Consider the following 25,707-nt stretch of genomic DNA (forward strand, 5'->3'; position numbering starts at 1 on the left):
TTTGCCATTGAAGTCCATAATGACCCACTATGATATAGATTTCAACTACTTGTAAATTATGGAATTTAATATCATTTATATGAAATTACAATTTTCTTTTCGAACTTAGTTTTTCTCACGAATAGAATTTTTTTATAATTGTGAAATGGGGTGTTTACACAAAGGAAATTGGAGAATAAATACAAAAGGAGAAGGAACCTCATATTTTATTCACATAGTCCATAGGGTGGAATGTTGAGATGCTCCATCAGTTGTTTGACGAAGAATCAATCAAAGAAATCTTAAGGATTCCATTATGGAAAGTTGACTAATTAACCAGATAGTGTTGGGAAATTGCCTCAAATTCCAATTGTGACTTGGAAAGTCAATAAGGTTTCCTAGTTGATTAATTTGAGTTTCCTTGTTGTAGAAGGAAAGACTATTTCTTGGTATGGAAAGAAGTCTATTCCTTGTTAAAAAGGTAATGTATTCTTAGTCTAAGAGGGAATAGTAAAAGAGTATTATAAATAGACAATATTACAAAGAATTTGATGGCTTTTGCTTTGGCTTTGGCCCGAGGGTCCTCCCTATGGGAAGAGGGAAAATAGAGCATGAAACCAAGAGAGAAAAAAAAAAGGAATTTTCGCTTGGGAGGATCGTAAGAGGAAGGAGAGACGAAGGTACTGCCACCTTCAAGAAGACACAAAGAGAGCATGTGCAAGAGCAAAGAAAGAAGAAGCCACACAAGAAAGAAAAAGAAGAGAGAGGAGCCAAGAGGGAGCCACTTAGAGAAAAAGAAGACAGTCAAGAGAGAGATGTGCGTGGAGAAGAAAATAAAAAGGAGAGAGCAAAGTGTTGCCACCTTTGAAAGAGATCATTAGTGTGTGTGTGTGTGTGAGAAAGCAAAGAAAAATAAGAGAGATTTTTCTTTAGCCGTGACACATATACAATAATTATTGTAATTGATTTGATAATAGTTAAATTATTTGAAGTTTGTCTCGTAGTTTGTTCCCTTCAATGAGAAAGAGTTTCCCACGTAAATATTTGTGTTTTGTGTGATTGTTATTTTTGATTGCTAATATTATTGATAATATTATTTGGGACCCAATAGATAGATGGGCTTGGGTGGAGTTGGTGAATGGGCAGTTTTCAGTGAAGTCTGCATATAAATTTATTCAATGAAATATATTACCCACAAAAAAATAAATATGATTGTTTTGTTGAGTTAATGAATGTTTAGTCCTCTGTTATTTTGTTGTCTTAGTTATCCGGTGTGTTATGTATGTGTTTAAGAATGAACAAATGGTAATCTAGACAGTTTTAAATTTACTTATTTGTTTTCTCTGTAAAGTGTAAAGTTGCCCTAAGTGTCTTTGTGATATACTGATGTACATGTTTCTTTTGAAATGTCATAAAAAAAATATGCTTCCAACTTTGGTTCTAATTTGAACAAAGAGTTTAATAAGTTTTTTTTTCTCTTTTTATTTTTGAAGAGAGAAACTGGATTGGTATTATATTAAGAAGTTTCCTTAATTAGATAATACGGTAGATAGAACTTTGAATGAAGGAGTTAAAACTTCTAACGAAAGGCAACTCCAATTCATCAATACATCAATGGGAGAGATGGTGAGCGTGACATTGTGAGTATCGTTTTGTCTTCCACATGTATTTATTGATCATTTTGATTGAAATTATTTATCTGACATTTTGGCTATTGTAGATTTGATTCCATATATGAGCCAGGCATAGTAGAATTGGAGGCTGTACCATATACATTAGTTAAGAATGTGAAGGTATTTTATTTATTTTTTGAAATTTTATATTTAATATCAAATATATGTTTCCATATATAGTGCTACTGCTGACAAGGTTTTATAATTTTTAGTTTGGTCTCCCTAAGTTGCAACTCGGATTGCGTGAGAGGTTTCTTAGACAAGTATGTGTTTCTTCTTTCTTGCCTAAAATGTTGCATATGGGATGCTATTGTGACATTTATATCACGTTTGCTATTTGTTTCTTCATTCTTTAGAATGTTAGTAGTTTGGTTTAAATTATCATTTAGTGTTTTATACTAGTATTCTTGTTGACAATGTTCCATTATTCTTTTTCTAATCTTATAGATTTCTATTAAAAAAAAAGTTGAGTTTGCTTAGAGATTTTATGTTCCACCATTTGTATGTTGTTGTTTAATTATTTAATCTAATAGGATTAGGTAATTTAACAAGTATATGATGTGGTAATTTAACAAGTATAGGGAGCTAGTAATTGTTAATTTAGATATGGTAATTTAACAAGTATAGGGAGTTAGTAATCATTAATTTAGCAAATATTGGGAGCAACAGCATGTATGAGAAGTTAGCACTGTACATATAATGATGGAAATGAATGTGGTAAGTAAAGTGATGAAAATGAATGTGGTAAGTAAAGTGATGAAAATGAATGGGGTAATTTAACAAGTATAGGGATAGAAATGAATGGAGTTGTTTAACAAGTGTAGGGAGTGAGAGCATGCATTGTACACTCTACACTTTGCATCTCTTACTTTTTGAATGCATTTTTGCACTCTAAAATATGACTCATGTTATAGGGTGCAAAGTGTAATCAGAAGTATAGTTTAGGATGGTAAAAAATAATTTATCTTTTGTCTTTAAAGGATTAAGAAGATGGACAATTGAATCTTTTCACGTGGTACAATATTTTTCCATCCAAGTTAATTGCAAACTTGATGTCGAGATGCAAAGTGTAACAAGGATCACAATTTATGGTGCAAAACGTGTATTCAAAAAGTTTAGGGTGCAAAATATAATCATAACATATTAACATGTACGTACCAAGTTAAATTAAATTAACTCACAAAATTAGAAACATATTACAAATAACATCTAAATGTGTATGTATATATTGATTTGTACATATGTAGATTGATTAATTTACTAAGAATTGTAACAAAATATTCACAAAATAACAAGAATAGCAAGAAATAAACACTAGTGGATGAGGAAGGTGTTTTATGCCTTAATTCAAAATCTGACAAGAAAGACAATAGTTAATTATCATGATATAATTTGATTAAATGTCCTTATATAATAATTTACTAGGATGTATGCTATGATTTGAGAAGCTTGTTCAATTGCTTGTAAGGGTTAGGTTATGGGTTGCATGAGAAAGGTGGACTCTTAAGCTAGGCGGCAGGAAGACAAGGGGGCCATGGCTCCCTTGACTTTTCAAAAATTCCTCATCTCTTTTTATTTTTGGTAAAAATATATAAATTAATGCATACATTTAAATAATGTCCCCTAGATTTGACTAATACATCATTTTTGTTTTTTAAAATTATTCTTATACCAAACATAACTCATTAATTCAAAGTGTATTTAGTGCATTTCCTATTAAAAAAAAGTTTATAAATTATTAATGCACTATTTTTCCTCTAATTACTCTTATACCATAATAGCTCTGCTCATTAAACCATATAATATTTAGAAGACATCCTAGAAATATACGTAAGTACATCTTTTTAATAAAATCCTTCAATATTTATTTTTTAATGTTTTCAGAAGATTAGAAATATGGACATAGGAGTTTGATTACTAGTTATATTACTAGTATCCTATGCTTAGCTTTTCAATGTTGAAAAACCTCTAGATTATTTAGTAACTGATTCTGGCGTGTAAGTCAATTGCACATAGGAGTTTGATTAATAGTGAGAATTGTTGTATAACTAATCTAAGTGAATCTCCGACATCATAGAGTTACTATATGTGTGTTTCATCTTTATTTATTTTTATCTGCACTTTTTCTTAGTGGAAGATTTTGATCAATCAACAATCCTTTTTTTAGCTTCATCATCATCATTGATAAGGGAATTTTTTACTAAGGCCCATGCAAGGGAACTGACGGCGCCTACGGGTCCGTCAATCACGCGGGGTAGACGGAAGGCCTAGGACGCCGACATAAAAAGTGACGGAGCCACACTAAAACCTAATGGGTAGAGTGTCCGACGGACAAATGGAAGGCTAACAAGGTGGATAAAAGCCGACGGGTCCAGCTTGGCCTTACTTGGTCCTCACAAAAGTTCATATAAGGAAACATCTTGCATATCGCACAAAGTGGACCCGCTACATGTTCATATCTCTCTCATATGGAAAGACACTCTACAATCTCGGAAACCCTAGTACCAAATCTTCTCCATAAGGAAAAATCCCCTCTCTTAAGAGATCTTGGTTCACTACCAACCACTATATAAGCACCAGACCTCCACTTTTTTCAAATACGCAGAAAATCCCTAACTTTCTCACTATAAAGTTCTTAGAGATTTCTCATTCACAAACTTGACTTTCGGAGGGGTCCTTGACTGGTACCACACCGGTGCCTTCTATTTGGTCCATTTGTTCTTATTCCACAGGTACCCATTGGAGTGGTTTGGAGCCTACAACTCATTGACAATTTCATCACATCATCAATCATTATCGTTATTACCATCAAGTCTAATACTACAACTACAAATGTCTAATATTACTTCACATGGCCTAAGATTAAAAAATGTGGCTTACATGAAGAAAGAACAAGTGGAGAAAATAATGATGAAGATTGGTGGTACTAGTAAAGGAAGTTCATCAAGCAGTTTTTCCATGGAAACCCCAGCTCTGTCATGTTATGGTGAATGAAAAACTAGTAGTAGAAGTTTGATATCCTTTATTATATATTGATTATTATATGCCATTAGTTTTTGTTTTTATAAATCATTATTGTGCTTTCTAATTGATATTATCCACTATAAATCCATGTTGTTTGGTATCATTTTCTTTGATCTCTATATTTCAAACCCCCCTAGTCGCCCAGCTGAATGAAAAACAAGAAATATAGGATTTGTACTTTTTACCACAAGTGTGTAGATTATCACAAATCATTTTCTCTATTTGATTAAAGAAGAATGAATACGTTCACATTTGAAAACACACGGTTTATGCGTAGTTTGATGAATGTAAACAAAGCTTTGATTCCTATGCCTACTTTTGAATTGATTACACTTGGAATCCCACTAGTTCCCTAGCATTTTTCAGTCTTTCGTTGAAGTAACATGATAGTAGCGTTGGAATTAAAAAGAAAAAAAGATTGTTAATTATCTTTAATAGAGACTCTGTATACTAATTTTATATTCCAATAAAAGGTTTGTGAACATCCCATCATAATGTTGTCGATAAAATATAAAGTTCACTAGCGGATACGAGCAATACTTGTACTCAACCTTCCTGTTTGACTTTATAACTTGTTGAGATGGAACAAGTGAGGAGAGACTTTATAATCCATGTATAAGCACTCCACTTCGTACACAGAGAAATTTTCTCTCTCTTTATCCTACTTATTCAGTGGTTGCATGTTATATTGATGTATAAACCAGCCTTAGATAAAACACATTTAATCAATTGTTTCCTACTTTTCTCTGTTATGTTTTTGGCTATAATAAATGAAATACATAATGGAGATGAACAAAAGTTTCAAATTGGCTTTTATAAATTTTAAACTTTAGTTAACAAAATTATAATCCTAGAATATAATTTGAAACACACTACAAAAAACGCAGCTAAATGCGGGCTATAGTCGTGTTTACAAAAAAATGCGGCTATAGGTTAATTCTATAGCCGCATTAAAAAACGCAACTATAGGTCCAATCGAATAAATTTTTTTTTTTTTTTTTTTTTTTTTTTTTTTTTTAGAGGACCTATAGTTGTGTGTGTTTTTTTTTTTTTTAGTAATTTTAAATGTGGCTATAGCTAACATATAGCTGCGCTTTTAAAACGCGGCTATATGTTAAGTCTATAGCCGCGTACAAACAACAACTATAGGTCCAATCGAATAAATTTTTTTTTTTTATTTATTTTTAAGGGTGACCTATAGTTGCATTTTTTAAAAACCTGGCTATTGGTTAAGTCTATAGCCACGTTCAAAAACCACAGATATAAGTCCAGTTGAATAAATTTTTTTTTTTTATAGGGTGACCTATAGCTGCGTTTTTTAAAAATGTGGCTATAGGTGCGGCTATAACTAACATATAGCTACATTTTTAAAACGCAGCTATATGTAACACCAAAAAAAAAAAAAAAAAATTCTTTATTTTCCGACGTACCCCCACTTTCATCTTTTTTTTTTTTGCTTCCTTCTTCACTCACTCTAGCGCAACTCCTTTTTTTTTTTTTTTTTACTCTTTTTTTTTTTTTTTTTTTTTTTCTTTGGAGTTGTTGCTTTTTTTTTCTTTTTTTTTTCTCCTTTATTTTTGCAAGTCACGCTAGTTCTTCTTTCTTTTTTCTTTTTTTTTCCTTCCTCCTTCACTCCAGCACAACTCTTCTTCTTTTTTTTCTTTGTTTCTTTGTAGCTACTTTTTCTTCTTCTTCTTTTTTCTTTTTTTTTTTTTTTTTTTCCATCTCAAGCACACTGATTTGTTTATAGATCTATTTTATTTATTTATTTATTTTTTTTTGTTTTGTTTTGTTTTGTTTAGTTAGTAAGAAAATGGAGGAAATGCTAAAATTTTTGAATGAAGTGGACATTCTAGCAATATTTGTGTCTATGTCTTGATTTGGATTTGAGTTTTGAATTTAAATTCTTTGGATTTGTGCTTGAATTTGTGCTATTGTGTTGTCGATATTGTGCTTATGCTTAAATGGGTTTGTGTTCTTGAGCTTGTTCTTTTGTGTTTCTGAGCTTGTGCTTTTGTGTTCCTTGAATGGATTTAGTGTTAGATTTGGGTTGGTTTTGTTGAATGAGAGGAGATTCATGAGTTTGTGTTCTTATATTTTGGAGCATGTTGTGTTTGTATTGTGAGTATGTTGTGTTTGATTTTGAATTTTCTGGGTGTGTTTGTATTGTGAGTATGTTGTGTTTGATTTTGAATTTTCTAGGTTTGTGTTTAATTTTGAATTTTTTGGGGAAAAAAAAACTAGTAAATTTTTTTTGTTTAAAAAAAACCTATAGCCGCATTTCAAAAACGCAACCATAAGAGGCTTTAGCTGCGTTTTTAAAACGCAGTCAAAACTACAACTATAGCCGTGTTTTAAACGCAGCCTAAAGCTGGTCTATAGCCACATTTTTTACAAAATGCAACTATAAGTATTAGCCTATAAGGGGTGGAAAAACGCAATTATAGGGGGACCTATAGCCGCATTTAAAAAAACGTGGCTATAGACCCCGTAGGGGGCTATTGTCATGCAGTAAAAGCCGCGTTTGTAAACTCGGTTATAGAAAACACGACTATAGCCTATAGCCACGTTTTAGGGTTTATAGTTGCGTTTTTGAAACGTGGCTAAAGCCTGTGTTTTTTGTAGTGACATGATATAAACTTTATGCTTTATTGTATGATTTTCCCAAAAAAATATAAACAAAACGAAGAGGTGCTTTCTAAAAGCTAGTGTGAGTTGTACAAGGACCAGGTAGATATTTGGAGAAGATATGGTTGTTATTTGAAGCTTTTTTTTGTAGAACACATTGGGAATTCTCTTATTGCTCTTCCAATAAGTAAATAGGGGTTATTAAGGAATTTTTCAACCTGAACACTTGTCTGGTCCAACTCAACGCAAAGGGTCTCAAACGGTTTTGATTGGTGAATCAAATGTATCTTGAGTTTATAAAGCTAAAAAATTGATATTGACAAGTGAGGGTTGAGTGTGAAATGTTTCATTCGAAAATCTGACTTGTCCAAAAATTTAAACAAATAAAGTAGCCTAATTTGCATGTGTTACAAACTTTCAAACCGTAAAACGTTCATTGTAAATAGGGTTGATAATTCATGTTGGCATGTCATGTTGAGTTAGTTGTATTCAACTATATGGTTTGACAAAAATATGACCTATTTAACAATCGTATCAAAATCTCTCAATCCAAATATGACAAGTTTATTGAGTGAGTTTGCACTACATGACATGACCCACTTAACATGGTTAATAATTCGGTTGTGTTGGGTTAATATAGATACAATTCACATCAACCTGCTTAATAAAACAAGTTTTAGTTGGTTGACAAACACAACCCATTTTCAAGCTTATATATATACTTACATCAAGTCTCATACTCACAAGTCACAAGTATGTTCATAAATATATTTTCATATTTGAATTCAACTTATTTAATAAATTTTTTGAGAAAGGTTTGTTTAATATAATCAAGTCTAATTTTAAGTAATGAACATAAATAAACTTTTTATGAACTCGGGCTCAAGCTGTTTGTTTACAGTCCGAAGCAATGAAATGATACAGTAACAGGGATGGACCCAGGGGGGCCCGGGCCCCCACTGGCCCAATTTTATTTTTTTGTTAGGTAATTTTAGAATTTTAGGGTTGGGCCCCTCTTTTCTAAAACCTTGGCCCACCTAACAGCCCAGATAGCCTAGCCAGCCCAACTAAAAAAAAAATTAAAAGCCCAATTCAAACCCACGGTTACAACTTAGAGTAATTCAGGAAAAAAAAAAAGAGAGAGAGGGAAAAGAGAGAGAGAGAGAGAGTTAGGAAAAATGTAGTTTAGTGAGGTAATGGTGTTTGGGGTAGTGGGTGAGTGGCAGTCTGATAGAGACAGAGAAAAAAAAAAATACATAATATAATAAAAATGTCAAACAAATTTTACAAAACCAAATAAAATTGAGACTTGTGCTTACTGTTGTGGTTTCAACTAGTAGCGAACATTGCCAATTATGAAAGTTGTCAAAACTAACCTTTGTAATAAAATGAAAAAATGATTTTTTGACGAAATGTAATACTATATGGATGTTTATTTGATGTTCCCCGTGTTCAGAATTTTGAATGGTTTTCTTATTGGGTATGTAAGGGTAAAAGAAAATTTATTACTAAGTAATAGGAAAATGGTACAAAATTATGAATGGTTTTCTTAAGCAACTGTTGTCTTTGAAGACGTGGGGGCTAGTTGGTTTTTTTGAACAGTGACCTTGATAGACACGAGTAAGGACTGAAACTGAAACCAAGCTAACAACTAGCACTCCATTGACTGGACATGAGAGATTGACAAACAAGCTAAATGCCAGCCTGAGCACCAATGTGGTGCAAATGGACTCTGGGATAGCTTTGTACTTTGTATTAATTGACTGCAGGACTGAGTAGAGAAGAAAAAGCCAAAAAAAAAAAAAAAAAAGCATGTAGGAATTCAAGTTTAGGAATGAGAGTTAGGTACCCTTATTTAAATGAAATATTTTCTAGTGTCGCATAAAAAATCTCAATTTATGACATAATTATTGTATGTAAATTATAATATCACATCAAAAGCCTTAATTTTTACCACAATTATTAGATGGAATAAACTGTTGTTATTTGTATGTCACTCTTTTCTCATAGAATCATTATTTTTTTCCTCCACTCACGTGAATAATTTTGTCTCAAAACTCTGTCAGACTATCACTATTCAATTTAAATACTCCCTCCATCTCACTTTATTTGTCCTTTATTCCATTTTAGGATGTCCTAAAATATTGTCATGTTTCTAAAAATAAAAGTTATTAATTTATTAATGTTTCTATTATACCCCTATTTTATTAAAAATTCAAATTTTTGATAAATTTATTTAAGGGTAGTTTTAAAAACTTATACATTTTTAAAAGGTAGACAAAACAATAAACGATATTCACTTAAAAAATTTGAATTTTCAAACAGGACAAAATGCGGCTGTAACATTTTTACACCCACAAATTTTTTTTTTTTTTTTTTTTCACCCATTAGTGTCACTCTCAATTCTCGAGTCTCAACTACTACCAGATTTTCCCTCAATTTCATACTGTCTCCAAAATCATCACCAGCAGAGACGACAAACAGAATCACCCTTTTGCAACAAAAAAACACTGATTCAAGTAGCAATGTTGAATCAAACCAGTCTTCAGGATCTCTCACCATCTCTTTTCTCTCTTGTTCTCATCAGCCGAAACAACACTTCTCTCTCTTTTCCTTTCTCTCTCATGTGAGTCCTCCTCTTATTTTATTTCTTTGCCTGTTATGTTGAGTTGATATATAACATAAATCGCAGATTTGTGTAGTTAATGGTTTTGAGGTTCTTTTTGTTTTTGTTATTTCTCAATTTGGTTAGATCCTTAAGCTATGTGGCCAAGAAAGAAGATAAATCGCAGGCGAAGAAAGAAAATGAGTCAAAGAGAGCTCATAGGTGCCGATTTACGCACAATCTGATCATATGTTGGAATTGGGGAACTAGGAAATAAGGTAAAAGAATATGAATTTTTGTGTTATTATGTATTTCATATTGATTTTTTTTTTTTTTTGGAATGGTTTTTTCATTTATTTTGGCATTTGAGTGGTTTGTTTTTATCTATATTTGAAATTATTATATCTCTTATCCATTTTGAATAGAAAGGAATACTTTTATGAAAATATTTTCATTTTTTTAAATTGTATTAAGCTTGAGGTCTTATTTATAGTGAAGAAAAAATAAACTATTTATAGAAAAAACAAAGCTATCACTTTTTTGTTGGGTTGGGAATGGACCTGGATTCTTCATCAAAATGGTGGGAAAAAAAAAAAAAAAATCAATGGTAACCACCAGACGAGGCAGTAGCAGAAGGTGTGTCCAAGTGGGAAGCTAGCCGAAAAGGCCAATTTGCTGCCTTTCTATTTGTTAAAGAAAACTATGGGGATATACTTTGTAGTCAATTTGGGTATGTCCAAACTTATTCTTTGGAATATGAACTTTTGTTTGTCTTTTTTTTTTTTTTTTCGAGTTCAAATGCGTTAATACTAGGATACTAGGATAAGAGATGCTATTTTGGAGGCTAAGATTTGGCATTTTTCTTTGGTTAAAAATTTCTATCAAGGCAGGATTATTCTAGAGAGTTTATTATGAGAGCGGCTAAATGGGAAGTTAAGGAAAGGGGAAGGTGGATTTTGGAATCAAAGTTATGAAAGCATGATTTATAGATTTCAAGATTCTTCCCAAATTTAGGCAAGATAACACCCCCAGTAACATCACTCCCAACCACATGCCATAATTTTGACAAAAGATTGGGACATACCATCTAGCCCTGGAGATTTGAATGGGGCCATTTTTTTCAATGTAACCTTGACCTCCTCCACTGTATATGGTTGTAAAAGCATGGCATTCATTGACCGAATTACACATGATTGAACCCCTTCCATTACCTGCTCTAAGGCTTGCAGATTGGATGTAGTAGTGGAAAGTTGAGAGAAGTAATTGACCAAAATTGGGGGCAATCTTGGCATCATTTGACTTCCACTCACCCCTCTCATTCTTGAAACCCCTAATAGCATTCGTTCTTTTTCTCTGAGCAGCTCTACCATGGAAGAATCTGATGTTCAATCCCCATGTTGTAGCCATTGAGAACAGGATCTTTGCCTCTGCATTCTCTCTTCTTTGTCAAGAAGAGAATTCACCTCCTTATGTAGTAGCACTAGGACTGGTTAATGACTGTGACCTTGTATGTATGCCAACTCCGTCTGCTTAAGCAATTCTTTTTTTTGGTTCTGAGCTCTCTTTTGACACTACTAAAAATGGTTTTATTCCACACCCAAAGTTGTTTCTTTGCAAGTTTTCAATTTCTCATATACTCTAAACATTAGAGTACAAGTAATGTTCAAACCCCAAGCTGACTGAACAGTTTCTTCACAATTATCGTTAGTGAGCCACATCTCTTCAAATCGGAAGGGCTTGTGTTTCTATAGGGCAGCAGTACCTGCTGGTTCGAGTTCAGCAGCCTGTTCTATTGTGGTCTAATACTTCCAGCAGTCAACTAAGGTTCTGTTGAGGAGGTTAACTAAGTCTCCAATCCATTTCCAGGTCAATTGCAAGCAATTGGAGGGAGCATGGGAGGCTAGAAGTCTCTGCTGTAACAGATAGTTAGAGTCAAATTAGTTAGACTTGTAACCAAGTACTAGGTGCAGGCAGTTATTGTACAGCAACCTATGGGATTAAATTGTATTCAGGTAGTTAGGGTGTGTGTTAGTTAGTATAGCCTACACCAATAGGAATTAAGGTCAGCTTGAGCCATTTAAGTGGCTGCATGAGCTATAAATAGAATATTGGCCTCATTTTTGTAATCAGTTTTGAAAAGTGAATAAAATACCTAGCCTTTTGAGTGCTATTTTGAGAACTAAGAGTTCTTTGCAGGGTACAATTCATCCACCTGTAAGTTTCTCTAAACAACTCACTCTTCCATTTCACCAGCTACGCCTAAACAAAACTCATCGCACAACCTACACCACTAACTTACCAAGGTCAGGCAATAGCTTGTAATCTATTACATCGAAGTGAAATAAAAGAGAGTAAAATACTGAAGTCTCAACATCCATCTATATTTATATATCATGATGAATTAGGTCCGATACAAACATTTATCATTAACATAGCATTCTGCACCATGCAAGTTATAAAAGGTCCTGAGTTATTAAACATGTGGCATGGTAATACTAAGGTGCACGTGAGAAATCTTTTCTCGGAAGCAATAAGTAAATACAAGAAGTATGGTAAAGACTATAAATTTGAGAGAGATTTACTTTACATTTTGTTAGAACATGTATTCACTATTCTTTATTTTCCTCCTTTTTAAGGTGATAGTATGTAGGCCACTCCATATAATTGTCTTTGATGAATTAGATTCAATAGCAAAGGTAAAAGAATCAAATTTTAACTATTCATTTGTTAATTATCATATTTTGATTCAATATTGGGTATAATTTTTTTTGTGTAGAGAATAGGTAGCTCCACCGATTCAGACTAAATGGATCGAGTTGTGAATCAGTTGTTAACAATGGTTAGTGAATAATCCTCATTTAATTTATAAATATGACATATGAAATTCGTTAGAATAATTGAAAATTTTTGAGGTTTTTCTTATTTTTCTTTTCTATCCCTCTTGTTCAATATCGAACTAATAAGTTGTTTATTTTAGATTGATGGTTTTCACAATATGAACAACATCTTCATTGTTGGAACAACCAACAAATTGGACCTTATACATCCTGCTCTTCTGAGGTAATATTCTCTCCCTCCCTTTCTTTCTCTCTTTGATGCACCCACGCAAGTACTCATCCTTATAGTGTTCAATTCATAAACCAGGCCGATTATAGCTTCTTCTTGAGATAGGTGCTTTTGATGAAGCAGGACGTGTTCAGATTTTTAAAATTCACAATAAAAAATTATTAGATAACTCTTACTTAAGTTGGATGTGAGCCTCGAAGACATAGGTAACTTGCCTTTTTTTTTTTTTTTTTTGTACTTTAAGAATATTGATAAATGGAACCATAATCTCATGTCACTGGTTTGTATTACATGTGTTTTTGTTAATAATATAAACTTTTGTGGTTTTGGTATTCAAATCCAATTTGCCTTTTGAAACTAATTGTTCATCTACGTTTTCTTTTATTTATTGGGATTCAAGATGTTAGCTAAAATTTCTGATTTGTTATTGTGATGTTTCTCTCTTTGTTGGTTGTGTTCTATTTGCACAAGAACAGCTACTTTGACAGTTTGACTCCAAGTTGGACTGGAGTAGATCTCGAAAGTCTCACAAGATTGGCGCTGTTAAATGCTTTAACTCGGGTCATGGGAGGCACATTTGGAAAATTTTGAAAGGATGGAAGGTATATATATAATAATAATAATAATAATAAGTGATCCAATAGTGGATTAATCAAAATTCACATTCAATAAAAAGATATTGAGTGAAATTTTAGCCTTGTTACTATTCTATAACATAATATTTGTAAAGAGTATATTTATTAAACTTGGAATTTATTTTTTTATTATTATTATTTTTTATGAATAACAAACTTTTACAGAAAACAGAAGGACACAACACGAGTACACTAGACATCTAGCCTCCTCCAAGATGACACAGGCAAAACTTGGGAGAATTACACAATTCAAAAACAGGCAAATGCATCATGCTTGAGACTTGAAAGACCATTTAGCTAGATTATGAACAGTCTTGTTGACTTCTCAATGGACCCAACAAAATGATACCTCACCTAAGGAGCTATAGACATTCTTAATAGTCTCAAAAAAATAATGTTTAAAAAAAAATTATAATACTATATATAATAAATTCTCTTCAATATATATTTATTGAACCTTAGTATATTACTCAGTTCATCACTGTTTTAATCCTTAATTTACACCCCTTTTTTCCTTTTAAAAAAATTACATCTTTCGAATACAAATTCTCTATCTTATTTGTTATGCTCTATTTTATACTCTACTAATCACTAACTTGTTATATATATTCTTTATAAAATTACTAAAAGTTTGAAAGGGAAAAAAATCTGGCACGTAATATACCATAAAGAGGAGCATAAAAAGTGGAACAAAGAAATTAATTCATTTTTGACTAAAATCGGTAGAAAAATTTGTACTAATAAGAAAATTATACAACCAAATAACCTTTCTTTACTCTTGTTTCTAGACACATCATTCAAACATGTTATAATAAAGGGTCTACTTTTGATTGAGACTAGAATGGACTATGGCAAAGATGTGAACTAACGCATCATTTAATCACTTGTGATTTATTGTGAAAATATTGTAAAAATGGTGTAGACATAATATCTCTCATAAAAGAGAAATGATATGTCAACACCATTTTCACAACAAATTCTAAGTTTCAGGTAATTACTGGTTGTTATTGTTGGGGCAAAAAAATAATCTTAATGTTAGTTTCAAATTTGAACCAATAATAACTAACCACTTGTGATTTGTTATGAAAATGTTGTAAAAATGTTGTGGACATAGCATCTCTCTAAAATAAAAGCACTTCTGGGGAAAAATGTTTTACACTTTCGTTTGTATTTCTTCATTTTCCACATCACCCAAAACGCATAAATAGAACCTCCATCCCCCACCCCCCATTGTTAGTCACCCAACCACCACCCTCCACTAATGTCTTCGGTCTTTGGTTGCCAACTATAGCCACCGATGGTCACCAATCACGATTTTATTGATCTAAAATTCTCATTATTTTTTTTATTATATATATGTTTGGAAGATGAAAAAATGTGAGAAAGTAATAGAAAATATATTTTCCATAACATTTTTAATAATGCAACCAAACACTTGAAAATATTTTATGGTCGGAAAATATTTTCCTTTGAATCAATCATAGGCTAATGTTGCAAGTATTAGAAATAATGTTTATCACTTTTTCAGCATCCAATTTCACAATGAGTTTTTCAATTCGGAATTCCTGCACTTTGCCTATATATATATATATATATATATATATATATATAAAGCAAACTCTAATTTTTTTCCCATTCATGTTCACATTTCCTAGCAGCAGTTAGTGGAGTCATAAACTTCTTCTATCGGGGGACCCCTACAAACTTTTTTTTTTTTTTTGCTTTAATGTTTGTTGAAAATATAAAGTTACTTATAAAAATATAATCATAATAAATACCTATTAAGAATAATCATAATTATAAAATTTCACATTTAGAGAAAAATAAAAGAAAAAAAAATCATATTTTACATATATTATTGATTAGTAATAATATATAAAAAAATGAAAGGTTTTGACTCCTTATATTGCCAGATAAACTTATAAAACCTATATCTTTCTAGATCTTCATTATATATATATATATATATATATATATATCTCCTAATCAAACTTGGTATGATTTTCTCTACAAACTCTCTAATTTATATATATATATATATATATATATTAATACTCAGCAATTACATTTGTTCGTGTTTCATATATAAATATTTTTATATTAAACTTACATATGCATTGCATATGTTAAAATTTAATAATAATATAAATTGACAGTTATTAACTTTTTCTAATATTGTTTCTAGGTAAGCGGTCGAAAGCCCGTGATTTTTCACATAATTACTCTAATATATATTTTTAATTTGATATATAGAGTTAATAATAGTTCTAAAATAAACTGTATTAGTTTAACTAAATTCAAACTCACCATCTTCTTGGATATATTACAGGTCACTAATTTTATTAAATTAGGTTTTATCTTCCTTAAACAAATTCTAATTAACTTTTCGTTGCTTAAATTTCTAATTAATTAGATGTGTTATTTTATAAAAATATCTCTAATTTTACTTTTAATTCATTAATAGTTATTAATTAAATATGTTTCACACATAGATCTTTTATGTTGAATTTTTTGTCCATCACACAAGTTAGCAATTACTAATTATATAAAATGAAAAAAAAATTTTGAATTTTTGTTCATTTCTTTTTTTTAATGTTACTAAGTAAGTTTTTGAAAGCCCACGTTTTCATTGTCATCCTTCTAAAATGGAGTTTATATTTTTAATTTGGTTTTTAGAAATATAAATAGTGTTAAGCTGTATTAGTTTTAACTAATTATAACTCACCACAATTTTGGATAAATTAAGTAAAAAAAAATATTTTCAAATGGGGTTTGATCTAAGTTTAAATTAAATTAGGTGTGCTCTTTTTTCTTTTTTTCTTACAAACTCTTTGTGGGGCCCAAATGATTTATGGGCCAGGCCCATCTACCCGGGGAGGATCCAGAGGCCCAAGCCGAGGAGGGCTATGGCCCAAGCTCGACAAAATAGACTTTGGATACCGCCGAGGACAGCTCAGTCCTCGGCAGACCCAAAGTTCCCCCAAAAAGGAATAAGGGTAAAAACGGTATAGGACTGCAACTTGGAAGAAAGATCTAAAATATCCAGGGAAAGCTGTCCTTACTGCCATTCAATGCTCTGAACCTGACAGAGCCGCATTCTTTGGCTTTTACAACCACCCCCAACGACTTTGAGTATGGACTGATGGGACAAGTATCAATCTTGGAAAGTTTAACCCTACGCGTGGACGAAGGACAGTGGACGCGAACTAGTATAAAAGGAAAGGTAAGTAATCTATAGAGGGGGTTGGGAAAAATGGCCAAAAACCAGAGCCTCCCAGCCCACCTCCAGGAGAAAGACTCCAGGGGTGAAGGAAAACTTAAACTCGTACGAACACTGCGAAAACCCACCGCCTGTCAACCAGGGCCTAGCCTTCCAAACCCACGCTCTACAAATGATATTGTTAGGGGCCTTTTTACGTGCGAACCCGACACTGTTACGGTCCGTCACGAATCGCGTCCTTACAATTGGCGCCGTCTGTGGGAAAGGCTTGTGTGTTGGTATAGGATGTGGGTCGATAGAGTTTCTTCGTTATTTCTAACCGTTGGTTATAGAGTTCTAGTATAAAGTTCTGCTAGGGGCTACGTTTCTTGACTAGGGGCTTGGCTGAGGAGCTAATTCCCTTAAAGCCAAGGTCCCCGTAAAGAGCAAGCTAGGCACTTGATAGCGTTAATCGTATGGATAAACTCTAGGGGCTTGGTTGAGGAGCTAACTCCCCTAAAGCCAAGATCCCACACAAAGAGAAAACTAGGTTTTGGACAGAATCAGGGCATTGTATGGTCCACGGACTCAAGCCTATGGGGAAACCAACTACCTGGATGATGGAAAACTAGGTTTTGGACAGAACCAGGGCATTGTATGGTGGTCCACGGACTCAAGCCTATGGGGAAACCAACTACTTGGATGATGGAAAACTAGGTTTTGGACAGAACCAAGGCATTGTATGGTCCACGGACTCAAGCCTATGGGGAAACCAACTACTTGGATGATGGAAAACTAGGTTTTGGACAGAACCAAGGCATTGCATGGTCCTCGGACTCAAGCCTATGGGGAAACCAACTACTTGGATGAGGAAAAAACTAGGTTTTGGACAGAACCAAGGCATTGTATGGTCCACGGACTCAAGCCTATGGGGAAACCAACTACTTGGATGATGGAAACTAGGTTTTGGACAAACCAAGGCATTGTATGGTCCACGACTCAAGCCTATGGGGAAACCAACACTTGGATGATGGAAACTAGGTTTTGGACAGAACCAAAAGCATTGTTGGTCCACGGACTCAAGCACTTGGGGAACCAACTACTTGGATGATGGAAAACTAGGTTTTGGACAGAACCGGCATTGTATGTCCACGACTCAAGCCTATGGGGAAACCAACTACTTGATGATGGAAAACTAGGTTTTGGACAGAACCAAGGCCTGCAAAGTCCACGGGGCCTAAACCAACTACCTGGATGATGGAAAACTAGGTTTTGGACAGAACCAAGGCATTGCATAGTCCACGGACTCAAGCCTATGGGGAAACCAACTACCTGGATGAGGAAAACTAGGTTTTGGACAGAACCAAGGCATTGCATAGTCCTCGGACTCAAGCCTATGGGGAAACCAACTACTTGGAGGAGGAAAGCTAAGTTTTGGACATCGGTCTAGCGTGCATCGCGCAGCACTCAGCAGTTATCCCGGTTAGTTCTAAGAGTTTAATTTACTGAGGATTACCATTGTTATACTTGATAATACTTGTGAGTTTAAACCAATAGGAATCTGTGTTAAAGCATTTTTCTGCCCGGAGTATCATTAAGGGCAAACGTAGATTTAATATTCATGCACAAAGTAGTTGTTGCAGAAAAGAAAAGTTTGTATAAAGAAATAACACATCTTTTGTTAAGACAAAGGAACATTACAATGTACAATGAAAAGCTGAAACAAGCTTACATTAAAGCTAACTACGTATGTAACGAAAAGTACAAGAGAGTGAAGATAAAGCCGAGGAGGTAGCACAGAGGAGAAGTTGGCTACTGCCTCGAGACCTTGTTCCTCCTCAATGCTTTTGCACGCCCATAACTCAGGCAGCAAAAGAACCCAACTTGGGGCCTGCACCGGTGAAGAAAAGGTGCAAGGAACCTGACCTCAGGCTAACACCATCTACAGGAAAGGTGCAGGGAGCCGGAAGTTGGGGAGCCCCCGCAAAAATTTGCCTGCTGCAAGGCAGACGGCGCTGATGGCGGAAATTCCTTCTTCTGACATACCAAAAATCTGGCATGACCAGAACCTGCTTCGAATTTTGACTAAAAGAAGGAGGAATACCATCTTCCTCCTGTCAAGACGGAGGACTGGCTTGAATCTGTGCCATCCTTGTCCATACCAAATCACCTTGAGGATTCGGTGCCTTTGGAGCGTGCGGAGACCTTTCATCCCCATCCGCGCCTCAAACATCTTGCTTTGAGGCAGTGGCACTAGAAAGAGAGATCGCGGATATGGAAGAAATATGGTTCTGAAGGGAACAGGAGAGGTCATGTGCAGGCGAAGTGATCCTCTATCCCACTTATACCCAGAAGTAAACCGGTGGCATTTAATTCACGCAGCGTCCCAAGGAACGCTACAGACAAAACGTCTCTGGCTCGATTTCCAACGTCGTCTGCAACCCTGAGGCTAAAGGAGTCTCGAGAAGGCGCACCTCGAACACTGGGACGCCAAAAAGTACCGCGTGATCAAAGACTACGGAAATACCTCTTAATTTGTGGGCCCAGTAAATTCGCGGCCCAGGCCCGTTCGGCATATGGGCCCAGGGACAGAACCAAGGCCTTGCATGGTCCTCGGACTCAAGCCTATGGGGAAACCAAGTACAAAAAGGAAAAAATTACAAGTTTTGGACAGAACCAAGGCCTTGCATGGTCCTCGGACTCAAGCCTATGGGGAAACCAAGTACATAAAAAATTACAAGTTTTGGACAGAACCAAGGCCTTGCATGGTCCTCGGACTCAAGCCTATGGGGAAACCAAGTACATAAAAAATTACAAGTTTTGGACAGAACCAAGGCCTTGCATGGTCCTCGGACTCAAGCCTATGGGGAAACCAAGTACAAAAAAAAAATTACAAGTTTTGGACAGAACCAAGGCCTTGTATGGTCCTCGGACCCAAGCCAATGGGGAAACCAAATACTTGGATAAGAAAAAGTTTGAATTTCGTAAGATGGGTTACTTGATAAAAGCATCAGGTCACTTCATCCACGGCTTAAACACCCTAAAAGGTTAAGACCAATAAAGTTGGAAGGAAGGTGGTGAAACGCCCCAGCATTTAGTCGTATAAGAAGGCTGTTCATTTGGTGGGTGATATATCTTCAAATGGTTATTCCTCACACGGCATCAAACCTTCGTTTTACTCCTCGGCTAGCATGGGGTAAGTATTACTTTTCACTGGTCGGCCTTATTGTGCCAAGCGTTTCTATTAAAGTTATGGCGACATCTTTTTATTATCAAGTATTTTGGTCTTAGTCTTCATTGATTTAGATGCTATATTATTGTGCCGAGCAGCGTTTATAAATTTAAAAAAAAAGAAAAGGCATAGAGACAAAACATGCGAAATAAAATAACAACAACTTTTATTAATACGAAAAATTATTACAACGTACAAAGAGGGGCTCAAACGAGCCTATACAAAATGTGAACTGCCTAAGCAACAATTACATCCGTAGTACAGATAAGTAAACTGTCAGGCGTCTTTTAAACTCGTCTTCAAAGTCTCTCCAATCTCTGCCTCAATACTGCTCATATTACGATAAGAACCTTCTTTGGGAAAAAATGAAGGAGAAGGAAATAGTAAGGAAGAAATCAATGAAGAAGATGGAGGAGATGAATGAAGAAGATGGAGGACATGAGTAAAGAAGGAGGAGAAGAAGAGAGAAGAGATGAAAAGAAAGAAAAAGGAGCAAAAGAGGGAGAATTGAAAGCACCAGGATGGAACTGGTGCTGGGAAGACTAAGAAAGGGAGACGGAGGATAGCACCAGTGAAGGAAGAGAGGAAGAAGTAGAGACACTTAGTCCCTGCCTCGATCCTGACTCCCAACACACTGGAGCCATACTAGGTATGCTCATAGGAGAGCGGTTGGTACTGATGATGGGTGTTCTCGACTCAGTCACGCCGAAAGTTTGACGTGACAAGTCCCTGCTTCGGATTTTGACTGAAAGAAGGGTGAGGTTGATTTTGAGTCTTCGCCATCCCTGCCCCGATCGAGCCATAATAAGCTTTATTGGAACATGGCGTTTGTGGGAGGGGTTTGGCTCTTGCATCACTCGTCGTTATGGTAAAGTGTATCACGATTTAGTGTATAAACCAGTGGGTAAAATGAACCCTAGGGGAGGCCAAGTATTTCAAATCTCAGAAGGATGAAAAAGGAGTTCTTTACAAAAACAATAACCTCCTCCCTTCCTTCTTATACAGAGGGTGGAGCGGGAGACATTTAATAGGTTCAGATCTCCAAAGGAATCTGCCAACACAAACATGCCGGTTCCGTTTCTCCACCCCATCAAAACAAACCGCCGAATTAAAGTAGTCTCGTAAATAGTGGTTATTAAAGGCGCGTTTTGGATACCCAAACGATAAGAACGCATCAAGCGCGAAATCAAAAAACCGTCTCATAGACCGGTGCATTTCTTGGACAGATGAAGAGCCGCCAGCATTATTAATAGGCCAAATTAATTGGGCCGTAGGACGAGGTTAGACATCACCAAAACCCCCCTTTCCAACCAAGAGGTTGGACAGCCGGGTTTTGAGGGGCTATTGTGGGGCCCAAATGATTTATGGGCCAGGCCCATCTACCCGGGGAGGATCCAGAGGCCCAAGCCGAGGAGGGCTATGGCCCAAGCTCGACAAAATAGCCTTTGGATACCGCCGAGGACAGCTCAGTCCTCGGCAGACTCAAAGTTCCCCCAAAAAGGAATAAGGGTAAAAACGGTATAGGACTGCAACTTGGAAGAAAGATCTAAAATATCCAGGGAAAGCTGTCCTTACTGCCATTCAATGCTCTGAACCTGACAGAGCCGCATTCTTTGGCTTTTACAACCACCCCCAACGACTTTGAGTATGGACTGATGGGACAAGTATCAATCTTGGAAAGTTTAACCCTACGCGTGGACGAAGGACAGTGGACGCGAACTAGTATAAAAGGAAAGGTAAGTAATCTATAGAGGGGGTTGGGAAAAATGGCCAAAAACCAGAGCCTCCCAGCCCACCTCCAGGAGAAAGACTCCAGGGGTGAAGGAAAACTTAAACTCGTACGAACACTGCGAAAACCCACCGCCTGTCAACCAGGGCCTAGCCTTCCAAACCCACGCTCTACAAATGATATTGTTAGGGGCCTTTTTACGTGCGAACCCGACACTGTTACGGTCCGTCACGAATCGCGTCCTTACACTCTTCAATGTAAAATTTTATTTATTAATACATATAATTAAATATTTCTCGTATATAAAAATTTCTCATCAAACTTTGCCATGTATAATTGGATTAGTTACTAGTTTGTGTTTGTGTGTAATATAAAATCGAAGTCTTTGACATTTTATTGAGTTCCTCTAAGGTTGTCATTAAGCTTTTGAAATTCATCTTTTTGGATAGAACACTACATCAAACAAATTCTAATTATCTTATGTGGGGGTCGGTTAGTCACTAAAATTATTAAAGTCAAGTTAATTGGGCCTGTGACCCATCTGAGGACGTAAATCTGTCCGAGGAGACCCATATCAGGTTGTAGGGGTAACCAAACGAAAGGAAGAGTAAATATCACGTAAGGTGAGTTCAATATTCGTCTGAGGACAAAATCCTTCTCAGCAATATGAGTCCGAGGGCGACCAGAACGCCACCTTGTTACAAACGTACTTCGGAGCTACGTCACCACTAAAAGTGGGATAAGGGACCAAGGATAAGAAAGAGAAGACAAACAAATATCTATAACAACAGCTGCCTCCACATTAATTGCCTCTCAACCAACTCTCTGGCCTCATTAATGTGGAGGTGATGCCTGAACAGTGATGAAGTAGCTTTACAGCTGCTAGTTGGAGGTTCCAGAAGGTGTTAGATGGGACAGAGAGAGATCCCCTGAACCCAACCTACACGTGTGTGGTGAAGATGATATGAAAAGGGCAGTATATAACATGAAAGAAAGTATTGAGGGAAAAGGATCGGAACATCAAAAAGAAACACAGAATACTTAGAAGAAAATCTTAGAAACCAAAGTATTGTACTCATTTAAAAGAGAAACTAATCGTTATATTAGGGCTAATCCATCTATAAATGTGAGGTTGAATCGCTTTTCTTTTGGAGTTAACCTAGTTCTTGGACGCCCACGCTCTACAAATTTTATTATTTGGGCCTTTAACATACAAACCCAAAACCGGTTTGGGATCGTTACAAATTGAGTCCTTACAACTTAGGTTTGATCTTCTCTAAATAAATTCTAATTAAATTAAGTATATTATATTCTATAAATTCTCTTATTTGAATTTTTACTTACTAATGATTATTAATTAAATATGTATTATATGTAAATTTTTAGTCAAATTTATGCATTATTTAAACTAATTAGAACTCTTTTTTTTTTTTTTTTTTTGTGTGTGTGTGTGGATATAGTGGTCCAACATTCAACAAATTTTGACTAAATTAGGTTTTCTCTTCTCAAAAAAATCTAATTAAATTAACTAAACCATTTATTTCACAAATCCTCTAATTTGGCCTTTTATTAATAATTAGATATGTATTGTCAAAATTTCCCATGTAAATCTAATTAAATTAACTAAGCCATTTATTTTAACTTTTTCTAATTTTGTCAGATATGCTTTTGACAAACTCGCATTTTCCATGACATTATTCTAATATACATATATTTCATAATTGAGTTTAAATTCTATAAGGATTCCATATAAAAACCTCATATGTTTACACACTAAATTAGAATCTTACAGCATCATATATTTTAATAGTAGAATGGGAAATTCCTTAAATGAATAAAATCATAAGAAAAATTAGAGAGAATATCATATTTTATTGAACTTCTCCATGTATTGCAAGGCTCATGACTAGTAATATAAAAAGGAAAAAAAAAAAAAAATCTAAAGTTGCCACAAAACTATTGAAAGTCTATATTTTCCACTTATTCATTCTCAAGCATATTTTTTAAATTTGAATTTTTAGAGTTACAATAGTATGAAATTATGCTAGTTTCTTGAACTAATTACAACTTACTATATTTTTAGATAAGCAACCAAACACCAAACAAATCATGATTAAATTAGATTTGATCTTCTTTAAATAAATTATAATTAAATCTTTATGTTATCTTCTATAAAGTTTCTAATTTAACTATGTATTTATTTATACTTATTAACTATATATGTATCAAATAATTTTTTTAAGAACTTTCATATAAATTGCATAGGTTTGCAACTAGTGTTTATATGTATATATAGTCAAAGCCCAGCTACCGATTTATGTGTTTGGATGAGCTTATATTTTAGTTTATTTTGGTTATTTGGATAGGTACATTACAAATTTTTAAATCCTTAATTTCTTAAGGTACAAATTTACTTTTATCTTCAAATTTCTTTAAATGGTGCAATTAAGTGTCCAAAATTTTATTTTATTTTATTTCAAAAATTTTAAATTAAAAAAAAAAAAATCCAATTTGTATGGGTCATAGTTTCATGTATTGGTATATCTAAGATCAAAACAAACTTTATATGTATTTGAGTCTTAATTTCTAATGTGTTCAAGAAGGTCATGAAGTGAATCTACAAGTGGTATTATTGAAAACATAAGACTGCTCAAGAAAAGTTGAATTGTAGGACCCAATACTTCTTCGATACCTGTCAATCTATCGAGACTTAATGAAGCTTGATACCTCTCAAACTATCGAGCTACGAGATTTTAGAATTATCCAGCAAAATTTTATTCTAAGTGACTATTATTTGTGGGTTTGTGTAACCTAATAGAAAAGCCTATTAAAAGCTTCATTAAGTTCCTATTTAAATAAGGTGGTAGACATGGAAAACCTTAATACTTCATAGGTTTTTATATTGAAACCCTAGCCTCCACTTTTTGAACTTGTGAGTTAGAAAACAAAAGAAAGAGCTCTTGTTGCGAATTTTGTGTGCCATTGGGTTTGTACCAATCAAAATCTCTGACACCAACAATTAAATATCTTATTGATGTTTTTGTGTGAAGCTGTTGCAAATCAACAATAACAATCAAAATGGTTGCTGTAGAGTTAGTTATATAGTGAGATTCGTGCAATGTTGTTAGTCACGTACTAGGATCTGTGTAAATGAGACGTGTCTACAAGAACAAATCCGATTGGGAATTGAAGCTGATACTAGTACAGGTCAGTAGTGAAGCTGTTGCAAATCAACAATAACAATCAAAATGGTTGCTGTAGAGTTAGTCATATAGTGAGATTCGTGCAACGTTGTTAGTCACGTATTGGGATCCATGTAAATGAGAAGTGTCTACAAAAACAAATCCGATTGGGAATTGAAGTTGATACTAGTATAGGTCAGTAGGTTCAACTATAGATTGGTATTTTGAGATAGGCCAATGGAATAACATTCCTTATACTTGTAACTGCTTGTTTCTTGATTAGTGGATTCTTCAAGAGTGGCGACTTGAAATTCACCCAATAAGATTTTTGTTTGCAAAATTTTTTCCCATCGTGATGAAAACCTCGTATCAAATTCATTTTTCTGCTACATTTAATTTATTTTGGTTATTTGATTGTGCCTTCATGTGATTTGCATGTAATTTGAATAATTTGTTAGCTTGGTTAATTAAATTAATTAACTCGTGTCAATTTATAACCCAACACAATTAATTATTGAAAAATATTTTTCAGAATTTTTTTATAAAAATTTTAACCAAAGTTGACGGAAATGCCTTAATTAAATAAACTTGAAACTTTGATGATTCAATTGAACAAAAGTAAAGTTAGAGGATTGATCATGAAATGAATTATAGTCAAACTTTGAGTGTACATTTTGCATTTTTGTTTTAAAAAAAAAAGTAAATTTTTTGTTATTGATTAAGATATCTAAATTTGAATTTCACTTATATAAATT

The 25,707-nt window shown here is 34.2% G+C and overlaps 1 long non-coding RNA gene across 1 annotated transcript; it reads left to right on the forward strand.

The window, feature by feature from the left end:
* Nucleotides 1-12,683: 12,683 nt before the first annotated feature.
* On the forward strand, nucleotides 12,684-13,964 carry LOC115982867. Its single transcript, XR_004089759.1, has 4 exons — nucleotides 12,684-12,748; nucleotides 12,887-12,969; nucleotides 13,452-13,577; nucleotides 13,776-13,964. It is a non-coding gene; the product is annotated as an uncharacterized LOC115982867 (long non-coding RNA).
* The last annotated feature ends 11,743 nt before the right edge of the window (nucleotides 13,965-25,707 follow it).

Source organism: Quercus lobata, chromosome 3 (genome assembly GCF_001633185.2).
Source record: "Quercus lobata isolate SW786 chromosome 3, ValleyOak3.0 Primary Assembly, whole genome shotgun sequence".
Lineage (NCBI taxonomy): Eukaryota > Viridiplantae > Streptophyta > Magnoliopsida > Fagales > Fagaceae > Quercus > Quercus lobata.